Below are 14702 nucleotides of genomic sequence, written 5' to 3'. Positions count from 1 at the left end.
ACACTCATTAGACTTCTTTGTTCTCCCTTTAATTAATGATCACAATACTCAATATAAAGGTATTGAAACAGTCATCATATGATTAAACATGACTCTTTCGTACACAACTGTAGTGTTGTTTTCCCCTTATTCTAATGTTAAGTGCAATAAATAAATAGCTGGGCCACTTTTCACTGTCAGGCTTAATTTTAGAGTTGGGCTTCCATGGTAAATAAATGAATTTAATGCTAGCCTTTTTTACCAAAGTTTGTGAGGTCATAATATGATGGCAACTCCAATTGCAACCTATCTATTTGTATATATAGTTGAAGGATCAACAGATGCACAGAATCTTGAGCATATGAGCAGAGAAAGCAATAAGCAGACATAGTATGATATTGAAATTTGCGGGACCAAATTACAATCAATATAAGCATACAATTAAAATTCATATCATCAACGGACATTCCATAAAAAGGAAAAATAGACAGTGTTTGTAGAATATTCCGAAGTTACAAAACAGATAAACTTGGATGAGGTTTGTGGCATTCTGACGCTGAAGGAAAGTAAAACTATAATCTTACACTGCGCCACCACTAATCAATATTTCCATATATATGTCCCATTTAGGTATCTCGTAGATCTCCATAGCATCTTTGAATATTTCATCAAAGGCTTTCTCTATGCAAAACTTGAATTTCTGTTCATCTATAAATCCCTTAAGAGTTTTCGAGGTGATTCTTAATTCTCCCACATAGCTCATAATTTCTACGTTTACATTCTACAACCACTTTTAGAACTCAAATTATCCAAAGCTGGGCCAAGCAATTATGGAAGTGCTTAATGAAACTCCCAAAAATGAATGAATAAATCAATAAATACCTGAGGTCCACCCGACATAGCGAAATAAACACCACTTACAGGATGATTTGCCAAAGCCATCTGCTCCATTGGCCCAAACATGTTGGATATAAGAACACTACAATTTCCCAGAGTGTTGTAGAAGGTTTTAGACGCAACCTGAAACACCAAACCATAAATTAGAGAAGTTGAACAACATAAAGCAAAGAAGATACAAGGGTTATGCTCTATACAATATGGGGCTCCCTTTAATTTACTATTAAAATCAATTTCACACACCTTAATTTACATTTCAATCACATGCAATGATCCAAAATTAATTATATCAAAATCTAAAACAGTTAATTAAATACATTACCATTAAGAGTGTATTTAAATAAACAGCTAATTAAATATTAACTAATTATATGTTTAAGTTATGTTATAAGTTGTCATAAAACTTACTAAAATAAATTTAAAAAGAATTACTGGAACACCATAAACTATTTTTATGAATATAGATCCTAATAACACTTTCAAACAAATCCTAAACTACATATACACACCTCAGGACCTCTTAATTTCATCTCCAAATCCAGGAGCAAACCTATGAGATAAACACTGAAAGAATGTCTCTTCCTCTTGATTAGTTTACGGGCATTCCAAACAAACTCAAGAGGGTTGGAGATTTTGGATTGACTTAGCTTTGGAATTGGTATTTGTAAGAAAGAAATTTTATTTCCCCAGAGACCTTGGACCTTTGGTTTTTGCATCTCCTTCACCGATTGTTACCCTCTAATATTTCTTGTGTTGAGCACTACCAAAGCTGTGGAGTTTGCTTTTCTTGTCAAGTAGTCAATATCTTGCATGTACAAACGAATTCCATAGAAAATTATCCCTGTAATCACATCATTTATTGTCCGCATTCATGTCACAATAAAGAAAAGATATAAATTAATTAATGTAGCTAGCTAACTTAATCGGATGACATAATTAAGAGTTCGATTTCTATATTTTCAACCAATCATAGAAATCATGATAAATATAAATTTTAAGATAGTTTTTATAAAAGTCAATAAACTTAACATATATAACGATTTTTAATTGTATAATCTTTACATTATTACTACATAGACTATTTTTTTCATAATTACTAATATCTAGATTGATCTAAGAGCATCTCTAACGAGGGTTTTTAAGAATTTCTTAAGTGAAGAAACTCTTACAGTTTCTTTCCCATCTAAGCAAATCTATGTGATATGAAGAGTTTTTTAAAAATAAAATTTGTATCTTTTTCAAGAAATTGCAAGAAATTATTTCTTAACAATAAAACAATAACATTTATCCGACACATAACAATATTATAATTAAATCATGATTAAGTGAAAATAAAAAAAATATAAAAGTGAGTTTTTTGAAATTTCCTAAAATTTCACGTCATTGGAGCAAAATTATGTATGAATTTTTTACGATAACATGATACTTTGAGAACCACAAAAAATAACTTATGAAACCCACTTAAAAAAATTTGGATTGAAGATGCTCTAATCTTACCACTCCAAGATTGGACTTGATTGCTTTAATATGATCAAGAGATAATGATATGTTTGACAAGGTGAAATACTTAGGCTTAGTTCCTTCATATCCAGACCTTATGGGTGTTTTGTCATCTTCAATCATTCTAGTCTTTATTATGCTAGATCCAAAATCTAACATGGAGCTAAAGAGGGAGGATATCACTGAATGTAACTTAAACATGTTTTTCTTTGCATGCTGTGAATTTGAAGGAAAAGTTAGTGGAAGAGAAGGGTCATCAGTTCTTTGAAGACAAGAAAGAAGGGCACCCATGAGGGAATAACCATCTCCAAGTGAATGATGAAATTTGAAAATTATTGTGCCTGCAGCACTGCTTGTTGGATACTTAATAAGATGGATTTCCCATAGTGGCTTGTTCTGAGGTGTCCGTTCATTTAGAATCCTTGTCACATAGTCATCAAAATATTGCTCATACAATTCTGCTGAATTGCATTCAGGAAATCTAGGGACTTTTACATGCTCTTCAGGATTCACTTGTACCCTTTTCCATCTCATTTTACCAGCTTGGTCTCTGACCTGTGGTCAAACATTCAATTGAACAATTAAAACAAAAGGTCAATATGATGATTGATGAACATTAATTCAAATTTGAAATGAGTGTTGCTAATTTAGTACATATCACTAAGCCTTTATGAGTTGACTAACCTTATAAATAATTAAAGATTTAATTATGTTTTTAGTCCATCAAATTAAGGGGTATATTTCTTTTAGACCCTCAAATAAAATTTACATTTTTTGTCCTTCAAATTTTGGTGGAGGGACTAAAAAATATTTTTTGAATTTGAGAGACTAAAAAATACAAATTTTTATTTGAAGGACTAAAAACAACATACCTCTTAATTTGAGTGACTAAACATAATTAAGCCATGATTAAATTTTGTGGTGGACTTCTACTAATTACTAAATGCAAGAGTATATATAGTAAATCATGGAAGAGAGAAGAACCATAATAGAGGAGAAACGTGGGTTGATGGGGAGGAAGACATCTTCCAGCAAAGGTATAGTCTGTGAGTCATCAATTGGAACTGCCATTTCAAGAAAGCCAAAAACATAGGAGCATATCACCGAACTGTTGAAATAATGTCCATGAGGACTCACTGGCTCTTGAACCTCATCATAGAATTGGTCCATTGTGTATGAAAATGAGAGTGAAAGTAGCACTTCAATTAGAAAATATCTTTTGGCTGCAAAGCCAGACTAGGATTGATGATATATATACATTATTGTACGACAAATGATAAACATATCAGTGGGTTTTTCCACCCAGCATCTACCCATCACACATGATTAATTCCCGTGTAAATATGATTATTTTTTAGTTAAAAATATATAAACATGATTATATATAATGATCGATTTATATTTGTAGCATTAACAATTAATTATATCTCACAAGTGATTAATAGTGTAATAATTCATTAGGTTATTAAAATGTCTTAAAATAATTAATTTTACCGTAAAAATAGTTTTTTTTAAAAAAAGAAATTGTAAAAGTAGTTAAAAGTAATGGAATGTATATATACAGGTAATACAGCTATTGATCTGTACTTATTGCACTGATGGTTAAATATGTTCCTAAGTGATTAACAGACAGTGTCATAGGATTATTGAAATATAAAATGTAACTAATTTTTCCTTACAAGTAATTAAAAGTAAAAAAATATATATTATACAATTTTCAATATTTCTTTTTGTTGGCCAATAGGAGCTAAGACCCCAAAAGAAATTTATTTAAACTCAGTTAGGAAAAGAATTGACATTACATCAGCCATAACAGCGTTCTTAAGGAAATTAGGACAAAAACTAAAAACACTACCATCTGTAACAAAGTTAAACCCATATTTAGCCAAAATATCCGCAGGTTGGTTCGTCTCACGAAAAACGTGTTTCCACATATGGTTATTGAAATATATACTTATAATAACAAAAGAAACAATTATTTTTAATATGGGTTTTATACATAGAAATGGAAATAGTATGAATAATTATCTAAACTAAAACAATTATTATAAGAATCTGTTGGATCAAAAGAGTGTGTGAGTGTGTGTTCGTATTATTTAATGTTGACAGAAAGGCCTCCAAATGAAATGGAAACTCACGAGCTAGGCATGGGGTGCCAGGGCACACACGTTATGGCCTTAATGGTGTGGATAGAAAATAGTCACCTCTTCCATATCCCTTAAATAATTTGTACAACGCTTGATCTTTTTCAAAATAACTTTTGATTTATTGATTTGAATAATTGTATTAAATTATGAACATTTCTTTAAAACTCTAGGGATCCATGTTGTGTAAATGTACGTGCGTGACCATCAACATAAAACCGCATGGCCTACTAGTATCAAGCCAATTAATTGGTCAAATGGTCCCTCGACCTAGAAAAACAATGGCCAAACGGCTATACTAACTGTTCCCTTAGATGAATATTAATTTGTGTCTGACTAAGTAACCACCAGGATCCAGGTTATAAGGTGTAGGGGCAATTATCTTCACGAGATTTTTTTTTTTATTTGTATAGTGTAACAAACAAAAGTTTATCTCCATAAAAAAATAAATATTACTCTCATGAGATGAATTGTTTAAAATGAATGTAAGAAAATATAAGAAATAAAAAGAGATAATAAATTGATACTAATCTTACTATTTTATTCTTTTAATTTTTTGATAATATTGACAATATAAAAAAATAATAGAACATTTTCAAAAAAAATACATAAAAGATAATTATAATTTGGAAAAACAAATATTTTGGATTTTTTTGTCACCATATTATGTATTTTGTGATACTAATATTTTTTTATGATAATATTACAAATCATTTCTTGTCTCAATTAAGAAAAATTTCTAGGTTTTCCACCGTGACTAACTAATGCACTTAGATATTGATTAAGAAATTAAAAAGAATAAGTATTTATTGTAAAAATCATAGAAGAATATAAAAAAAAGTCATAAACAACACAATTTTGTACATTCTAATAAAAAAATTTCTCTTTTCAATTATTTAAACAATGTTCTAAGAACACTCTATCATTAGCATTTGTCTAATAAACTTTAGATAAAAATCTATTTTTTTTATTCACAAAAATTGAACTCAGATTATTCAACTAATCGAGTTAGATTTCTTAATTGATATAAATCTAATTTAAATAAATAAAATTCAATGTTCTCTATGTTCTGTGTTCTTGGTTGAAATAATGCATCCATCACATGTGGTTTTGAATTTGTGATTTGTTAGTGATAAGTTTAATTTGCATAAAATTCTGGCGTGGTATCATTTTGTTAATTTTTTTAAGCTTAAATATTTTTTGTCCCTATGAGTTGAAAATATTTTAATTTTGGTACAAGTTTTTCCATTTATTTTTAGTTTGTTTACATATTTTAAATTTTGCTTCCTGTAATCTTTTTTATTCATTTTTAGTACGTTTTACAAGTTTACGTTTTCAATTTTAGTTCTCATTCTATTTATTTTTCCATTTTTAACTGACCAAAATTTGAAAAACACAAGTTAGAGGTATCGATATTAAAAAAATACAAGTTTATAGGGACTAAAAATAAATAAAACAAATTACAGGAATAATTTTTTAAAAAAAAATATAAACTTAGATGAACTAAAAAAAAACTTACAAAATCAAAATTTAAAAAGTACAAACTTGAGAAAAACGCATTTAAACCTTTTTTTTTTTTTACACAAAAGAGTTGCAGTAGGGGAACAAGGATCCTAACTTCAAATTCTCCTTAGTTTTATGGTCTTTAAACCCTGGTAACTATATTTTCCCAAGTTTTGATTGCATGGTATTGTGGGCAGTGCCGTGGCAATGGTAAGGCCAATTAGGCAATAGTCTTAGGCCTCCCAGCAAGCTCTTAATTAATTTTATATATATTTATAAAAAATTAATTTAAATTTAAATTATTATGTAATATATTTTATTATATTATTCATTATTATTTTGTTAATAAAATCATAAAATTTTAATATATTTATACACATAGATATATTATAAATCATTTGAGAAGTTTATAATTCATTTGAAAATGATAGAAAAATTAGTTTCCATATACTTTAAATTAAAAAAAATCATATTAATATGAATATATTGATTAAATTTTATGAAAAGAATATGATGCATATTTTGATAAAAATGAGAGTGGTGAGATTACACATTTTTCTATTTTTCTATTGTAAAACATAAAATTACTTTATACTTTTTATTTGAATCATAATAATTGAGAATTGTAAAAGTTGTAAAAATAACTATTTTTTGTGGACACATATGCAGGCACGTAAGGTTGATGGGTAGTTATTGCACAATACATTATGAACTCGATTTTGTGCTGCGTAGTGATGACATTAATTCTTGTGTGTATTTTCTGTTGGCTGTACCTTTGTATTGGGGTGGCTTCTTTCCCTTTGGTATAAGTACAAGTTGAAGATCTCATATTAAAATATTATTATTTTAATCAACCGTGTAAAAAATAATTCTAATTTTTCATATAAACTTAATTATAATACTTAGAATTTATTGATTGTTTGCTTACTTTCACAATGTAATTTTACATTGTTAGTTTATAACAATGTTTAGGCAAAAAATCATATAAATTTATAATTTTTTTCTTGCAATTATATTGAAGGTTAATCACAAGTCATATAAAATTTGGGTATTACAATCAATGTCAAAGATTTTTTTTTTCTTATCATGTTTACATTATAGAATATTTATTGACTCACTACTAGAAAAATGATTTTTTACGACATGTGATTTACGACGGTTATTTGCGGAATCGATTTAGAAAGTGGTGCGATGGCATTTTTGTAATTTTTGTGTAACAAATTGCATTTTACGACGCACAAATTGCATTGAAAATCGCCTTAAAATGTTATGTTTTATAAAATTTACACCGGTTTTTAGAAAAAACCGTCGTAATTCTAAAAATAAAAAAGGCAAAACCACTTGCTGCTTGCTATGAAACCTCGCGGCTGTACCTTTCTGCTAGCTTTCTCTTTGCTTTGAATCCTAGACCTTTCTGCTTGCTCCTTTGTTTGAACCCTCGCATTGTTCACCTTGCTCCTTTCTTTGACATTGACCTCAACTCTTTGACATTGAAGCCCTACCCCTTCTTCCATTGAAGCTCCTTTCTTTGACATTGACCTCACCTCTTCGACTTCATCGCTCCAACTTCTCAGCTCGAAGTTTCGTGAAGACAGAGATTGGTTAGTCGGTTAGTAACTTTGTTAGGTTAAGCTTATTTTAACCTTGTTTTAGGTTAAGTGGTTGGTGTACTGTTGAAGAAAGGTCGTGCGTTCCATGTATTTTCTTTTAGTGGTGATGTTTGGTAATCGTGGTCGCAGGGAAGACGCGCACATGTCATCGATGAGTTGTTGATGAAGAAGCTGATGCATTTTTGAGTGGGATGCAAACGGATCAGTGGTTATTTCTTATTGAAGCTCTGGTTGATGTTCGTATGGTGTTTTATTAGTAAAATATATTTATATTGATATATTGGTTATGTTTTTTTAATTTGATATTTTGTTGATATGTTCAACTTTGTTCATATACAGTTGAATCTTAGCTTTACATGGTAATTGTTATGATGATAATAAATTTGTTGGTCTTCAATCCCTTCCAAAAGTTAGTGTAGAATCCTAATTTTAGTGAAATTTAAATTAAAATGGTTGATTGAAGTCATCAACTTCATTCCTTTTGTGCAATTTCGCTCCCCAACCTGTTATATTACTCCAAATCCAAAAGAATGGCACAATATTGCAGAGAGTTGGCTACAAGGGTTGCACTTGCTTTTCTGAAAATAGTTGGCTACAAGGATCAGGAAACTCATAGCTCCCCAACATGGTTTTCTCTTCTTGTCATGCATTGCTGCAAAAGTTTTAAAAAAACCTGTTTTTTTTTTAAATTGAAATCAACTCTTCAGTTCTCATTCAAAATTGAAATCAAGTCTACCAACATCTTATACAAACGGACACATATGCAATGCTTGAAGTTTTGTTTCACTTCCTTTGCTCCGGTAGTGGTAGTGGAAATATACTTGAGTTTCCTATATTATTTTCACTACGTAGCAGCTTTAACTTCATCAGTTCTGCACTCTCAAGAACATGATTTTCTCTTGTCCTACCACTACTAGCTTCATTGCCAACATATGTTGTGAGAGCAGTTGCTAGTGCTGATTGAAATTTTGGGTTGCTTCTGATTATTGCCTCAGTTGCAACAACAATGGGATTAGGGAAAGAATGCTGAGAAATGGTACTATTGTTGCTCATGTAAATAGGTTGATGGAGATGCCCTAGAGAATGTGGTTGATTTTGATTTCCCGTGTTTAACATGTAATTACCACCTTGGTGTCTATTTTGATAAAGTGTTCCAGAGTTGGAGTAACCACTATACCTGTTCCAAGGTGATTGCGGCATGCTAGAATGTAGAAGAGAGAAACCTGAGGAAAAGTTAAGGTTTGTTGATGAGTATTTTGGCATGCAAGTGAAGCTTGAGTTTGAGGAAGAAGTTGGAGGTGTTGTAAGGTCTAAAGTGATTGTGGGGTGAGAATTCAAGGTTGAAATGGATGAGTTGGGGAAGTAGAATTATTGTGGTCTTGAAACTTGGTGTGTAGAGAAGTTTAGAGCATTATTAGGGTCGTAATAAGGAGCACTAGAGTTGATGATGGAGGATATAGCTGAATCAACTAATCCATGTTGTGAACTCAATGAGGGAGATTGGAGCATAGAAGCTGTAGCAGAAGTTTTGCAGGCCATTGCAGTGGCTGACATAGGAAGAGGGTGATTGTGAGTTCCTTCATAGGTGGTAATCAATATGGACATGTCTTCAGCACATCTTTGCACCTGAAAATTAATTAATTAAAAGAAAATGATATTAATTAATAACATGTTTAGTAAAATTAGCTTATAAGCTATATAAGTTAAGAGTTGAAACCTTGTAAGCTAATAGTAGTAACTTATATCAAGCACACCAATTTTTGGATTCTAATTTCAGCTTAATTTGATGTCATAACATCAATAAAAAAGTTAAGAAAACCAGTACTATTCAAACCTGATAAATCTACCTTTACTTTTACTAACTAATCACTTGAATGCCCAAGTACAAAGTGGTAGAAGTTAAAAAGATTTGAAGTGTGATAGTGTTTTTTTTTTTTTGCTTAGCAAAAATATGTATATTGTATTAATACTAGGAGTACCAGAGGTACTGAAAGTACAAGCAGTGGTTATGTGACCAGCTGGTTCAGAGGTGAATACATCCAAACCAGCTCCACAAACCCTGTTACAAAAATCCAATCCCTACCCTTCCATCCTAGGTAGAGAACCCTACACTTAGATTAGAGGACCATTGATTGAAGTGTGATAGTGTAGTGAAGTTTAGAGGAAATAGAGTACCTTACTAGCTATTAGGCTTCCCATCCCATGGCACAATTAAATTAGCAACTCAATTTTTATTAATGTATCTATCTAGTCCAATGTAATATATAAAATAGTGAAAATTGAGATACTACTTAAGAAAAACAAATTGAAAGAGTAAAGAAAATGAAAGAAATAAAATTAATTAGTCAATACATGACTGCATGCATGCATCATATGTATGTAGACTAATTGTTAATTTTCATTGTTTTCTATATGCCCATCAAAAACAAAATTTATTGTTTTCTATTCTACTCTGTTTATTAATTATTCAAAACAAGTCATTAGAGGATTCATACCTGTTTTCTTACTGGACAAGATGGAGAAGCAGTGCATCGATAGTAAGCTCGGGGGCATGGATTTCCTTTTCCTGCCCATATTTTTTGCAATGGCACCCATCATTCATCTGTATAAAAATTCACGTGTTGAAAGCAATTCACGTGATGGTAGATCGCAGTGGCAGGGCCTTCAGTTTAGTTCTCCATTTTAAAAATAAAATCTTCTTATTTGTATATGGGTAAAATAATATTGGGTTTTGTTACTAAACCCTATTAACTTATGCCTCTTAATGTTTGGATTAACTTAGGACTAGTTGTAAAGAAAAAAAAATTAACCGGGTTTACATGATAGTTGGACAAGACTAATAATTTATTAAGCATAATTTTGTCCTGAAACTGGGTCTGTCAATTGTGGGTTAGAAAAGAATGAAGAATCCATCGATTATGATGTAAGAAGTGGTATCAAATAAAACCAAGATGAAAATTCCAAAAGATTAAAGAGCTTTGAATTGAAAAATCAATATGAAGAACCATGAATAGACAGAATGAATCTTGTGACATTCAGAATGAAGCATAATTCACTAGTCTAAAAGCCAAAGAATACAATAGATCCTATTTATATACAGTCAAGACTATCAACTGACAGCTGTGCAAAACATAAAAGAAAGGGACAACTAACTGTCTGCAAAACGATAACTAACAAACTATTCAAAATACATATATATGGTTTTCTAATATAGGAATCAGTGACTGGCTCCTCTATCTTCCTTAGCATTAGGAAATGATTGGCTATGCACCTTCAAATCAAAGAATAATGCTTGTGACTTGCATTCGAGTATGGTGGCTGCACTGGAATGCAGATCTGCAGAAATTTCAGTGAAGCTATAGTATAAATTATACCAATGTGAGTTGTTTGTGTGTGCCCAAACAAAAGTTCATTTATCTGGATCTCTGTAGTTAATGTCTTAAGTACAAAGTTTGTTCCACACTCGAAAGATTGTGGCTAACAACGAATCACTCATACTCTCTTCGGGTGATGGTTTTCTAATTATGCTGAATATTGTCTAAGAATGGTTCTGCAATTTCCGGTGATGTATACATTTTTTAATACTGTGTATTAGTTCTACTTTCTAGGTCTCTGTCCCCATACATGGATACCTTGTGGTTTGTTTGCATTTGTATTCAAATTTTAAATCAAATCCCCAAAATAGCTATTGTTTAATTTCAAGTCCAAGCTGTGTGATTAAATTCAAGTCCAAATGCCTGCATATAGGTTTTAAGTTTTAACTCTACCTACTACCTGATGTAATTTTATTGTTTATTTCAAAAGAATTTCTTTTTAAAAAAATATTTAATTAGAGAATATTATAAATTACTTATAACTCTCAATCTCTTTGTTTCTGGTTTTCTTTGTACTGGATTAATGTTCATTTGACTTATTCAAAAGTTGGAGATTTTGATAACTAACATAATTTGTTTTAAACGATAGAGATTTTGATAATTGACATAAGTTGTCTTTGCATGGGACACTGCCAATAAACCTTTTAGTTTAGTGACTAGCATGCCCCAGCAGCAACACCACCTAGTTCCTACCTGTCTTGTTGCTCTTGCTCTATTCGTTTGCCACATGCTTTGGGTGCAGTTATCCTTGTTTTTTTTATGCTTGTAGTCTTCAATCAACAAAGCATTAGTTACTCATGCATATGTTATGACCATGTAACCAAGAAGTATATATGTCTATAGGTAAATTCCTATAAAATTGATTTGTGGTGACAGCTGTTAGTATATGATCAGAATAAGACCATAGAATACAACACACCATTTGTATTGTTCTAACCTTCCAACCTGCTGCTTCCAGACCACTTCTGTGATAGCTGCTGATTGTCTCATCAACAAGTATTACAAGGTCTCGAGTTGATCCAGACTTGTGGATGCTTTGTGCCGCAGCTATAGCCCCACAAACATAAACACGAGCTGAATGCAGAATTGTTGCATATGCTTCTCTGGGAGCATTCCCGTTGTAAACCAACTCTGTTTCCAATTAATCCGATTCATTTAGTGTCAACTCCGTTTACTTCTCATTTGAACTTTATAGATAAATTTATTGTGTAATGTCTTCTTTTTGGATTCCCCTTTTATTCTAGTGTTCCAATCGCATCATGTGTTCCTTAGGACACTAAGTCACTAATTTGGATGGACATGTCATGTAATCCATAATTTGGAAGAGACCACAATTGCATTAGCTAAAATAATAAAAACATCAGTAATAATAAAATTATTTTAGGAATTTTGTTGTTCTGCTGCCTCTTAAAATTCAGCTAGTTTATCAAAATTGTATGATATCCCTGTGTAGTTAGTTCAAATTGCTGATGCATTCCCGCCCCCCCGCCCCCCCTTCTTGTTTTGGTTAGAGGTGCAAGTGCATATGTTGCTTCATGACTTTGGTCAAGAATAGATGTATAATTCGCCCCGGAACCAGATATAGTATCTTGGGTTGTAATTTATCTATCTTTATCTTGTGACAGGAAGCTAACATTTGGTTGTTTGGATGCTTGCTTTTGGAGATGCTGACTCTACAAATTCCATATTCTGGACTTTCAGATACACACTTCCTTGATAGTCTGAAGGTATGGTCATCTTTTGTACCACTTTAGGTGTGCTTGTACTATTTGGGTTCATGTGCAACTCTAACCTACCTATTTTAATTAATTTTATTACAATGACCAATACAGATGGGTAAACGACCACAATTGACTGATGAACTGAGAGTATTGAGTTCAATGAATGGACCCACTATGATTCCATCCGGTGAAGAGCTGGAAAAATCAGATGTTGGGGTAGACATGCTGAAATTCCTTGTTGATTTGTTTCATAAGTGCGTGGAAAAAAATCCAAGCAAATATGTGTTCAGTTCAATCATAGTGCGTGGACCCACTATGATTCCATTCGTAATTTTTTTCCTTATCTATTTTAATTTTGAAATTTGTTTCAGTTCAATCGTGCTCTGTGGGTTATATGCTAAAATTGGGCTCTAATTGGTCGCTGAAAGTTGTGAGAAAGTGAATATTTCAAACTAATATGTGTTCCATACTTTAATTACGTTTGTCCTAAAATGAAACTCTGGTGGTTAGGATTTTGTTGTAAGAGTAATGATTGATCCAAAGGTGCTGGTTTAGTTCTGTTTTCTAGATTTTATTCTCTTAGATAAACAAAACTCTATGTTTTTCATGCCTCTTTGGTGGCTAATTTATTATAGATTATTCATTGGTCTTTTCTGGGGACCATTTGCTTGTGGTTTTTGCATGATTAATTTTGAAATTCTATTGATCTATGATTTGGCTCTTGGTAGTGGTGGCCACTTTAAAGGCTTCATACCTGAGAGGCAATATGTGGCCACTTGAAAGATAGTGTTTGAATATTTTCACATATGTGAATCTAGGCACCGTGGTTTCTAAAATTAGATATGTGCTAAATTTTGCCGAGGCAGAGACTTTGCTTTCAGCTACTCTGATACATGAGGTTTGTAATATATAATTATATATAGGGATGCATGAGAGGCAATATGTGGCATTGTTCATCATATTTGATTATTTTTTCAGGTTATGAATGTTCTTCGTTTTGATCCGCATGTCTTTGCTCATTTTAGAGATGAAAGGAGAAGACGGCGTAATTAGGTATGAACTGCCTTTTGTCCTGTAATATCAACTTTTATTTTTATTTTTTTTAATGATGTAAGTCTCATAAAGTATGAGTTTGAGTCATGATTATTTTCCCGAAATTCTTAGTATGATAATAATAATTATTAGTGGTCACTTTCTTATAAACTAGGGGAAGAGAGGCACTCTATGCGTCTCTAAATTTTATAAATAATAAAAAAATAGAAGTTAAATACAATTAATAAAAAATGACATTATTGAAAAACTAATAATATAAAACTAATGGGAATACTTGTCATGCATCCTCGTGTGGTGCTTCATTGTGTTGTCATGCATTGTCGATATCATTATGCGGTATTTTCTTGGGAGAATACTTGTCTTGAATACTTTCATTGTCATAAAAAAATATATGATGAACAAAGTGGAAAGGCCACAGTGAAACGCTTTCTTTGTTGATTCACGGCACGCGTTGTTCCTTTCCTAGTTCTTTAATTTATTCTTCATACACTCATTTGATATATATATATATATATATATATATATATATATATATATATATATATATATATATATATATATATATATATATATATATATTCATGATCAGATCATGTGCTAATGTAACCAATGGCAGACGACCGCTGGTTAATATTAAAAATAATGCAGACCAATACTATTCTTGCTCTTCTGCTATAAAATTATGCATATTGTGATCAATTATTTGTTAGTTTATATAAATAAACAATTCAATGGTTTTTTTATATAATTTTTTTATTATATTATTGATGTGTACTAGGAAATGATTTTATAAATGATTAATTTCTATTGAAAAATCTGATTCATTATTTTTAGTATTTTTTTAATTACATTTTTTTATTTATTCAAACTTGAGAAGTTAAATCAAATATTACTTCAACTAATAACTTTAATTTTAATAGT

The 14702-nt window shown here is 31.1% G+C and overlaps 1 pseudogene; it reads right to left on the bottom strand.

Moving 5' to 3' along the window:
* Positions 1-559: 559 nt before the first annotated feature.
* Positions 560-3546, bottom strand: LOC114378712 (annotated as a pseudogene).
* Between the last annotated feature and the right edge of the window lie 11156 nt (positions 3547-14702).

Source organism: Glycine soja, chromosome 12, assembly GCF_004193775.1.
Source record: "Glycine soja cultivar W05 chromosome 12, ASM419377v2, whole genome shotgun sequence".
Taxonomy (NCBI): Eukaryota; Viridiplantae; Streptophyta; class Magnoliopsida; order Fabales; family Fabaceae; genus Glycine; species Glycine soja.
The sequence above is the reverse complement of the archived record's forward strand: the minus strand, read 5'-3'. Positions and strand labels throughout refer to the sequence as shown.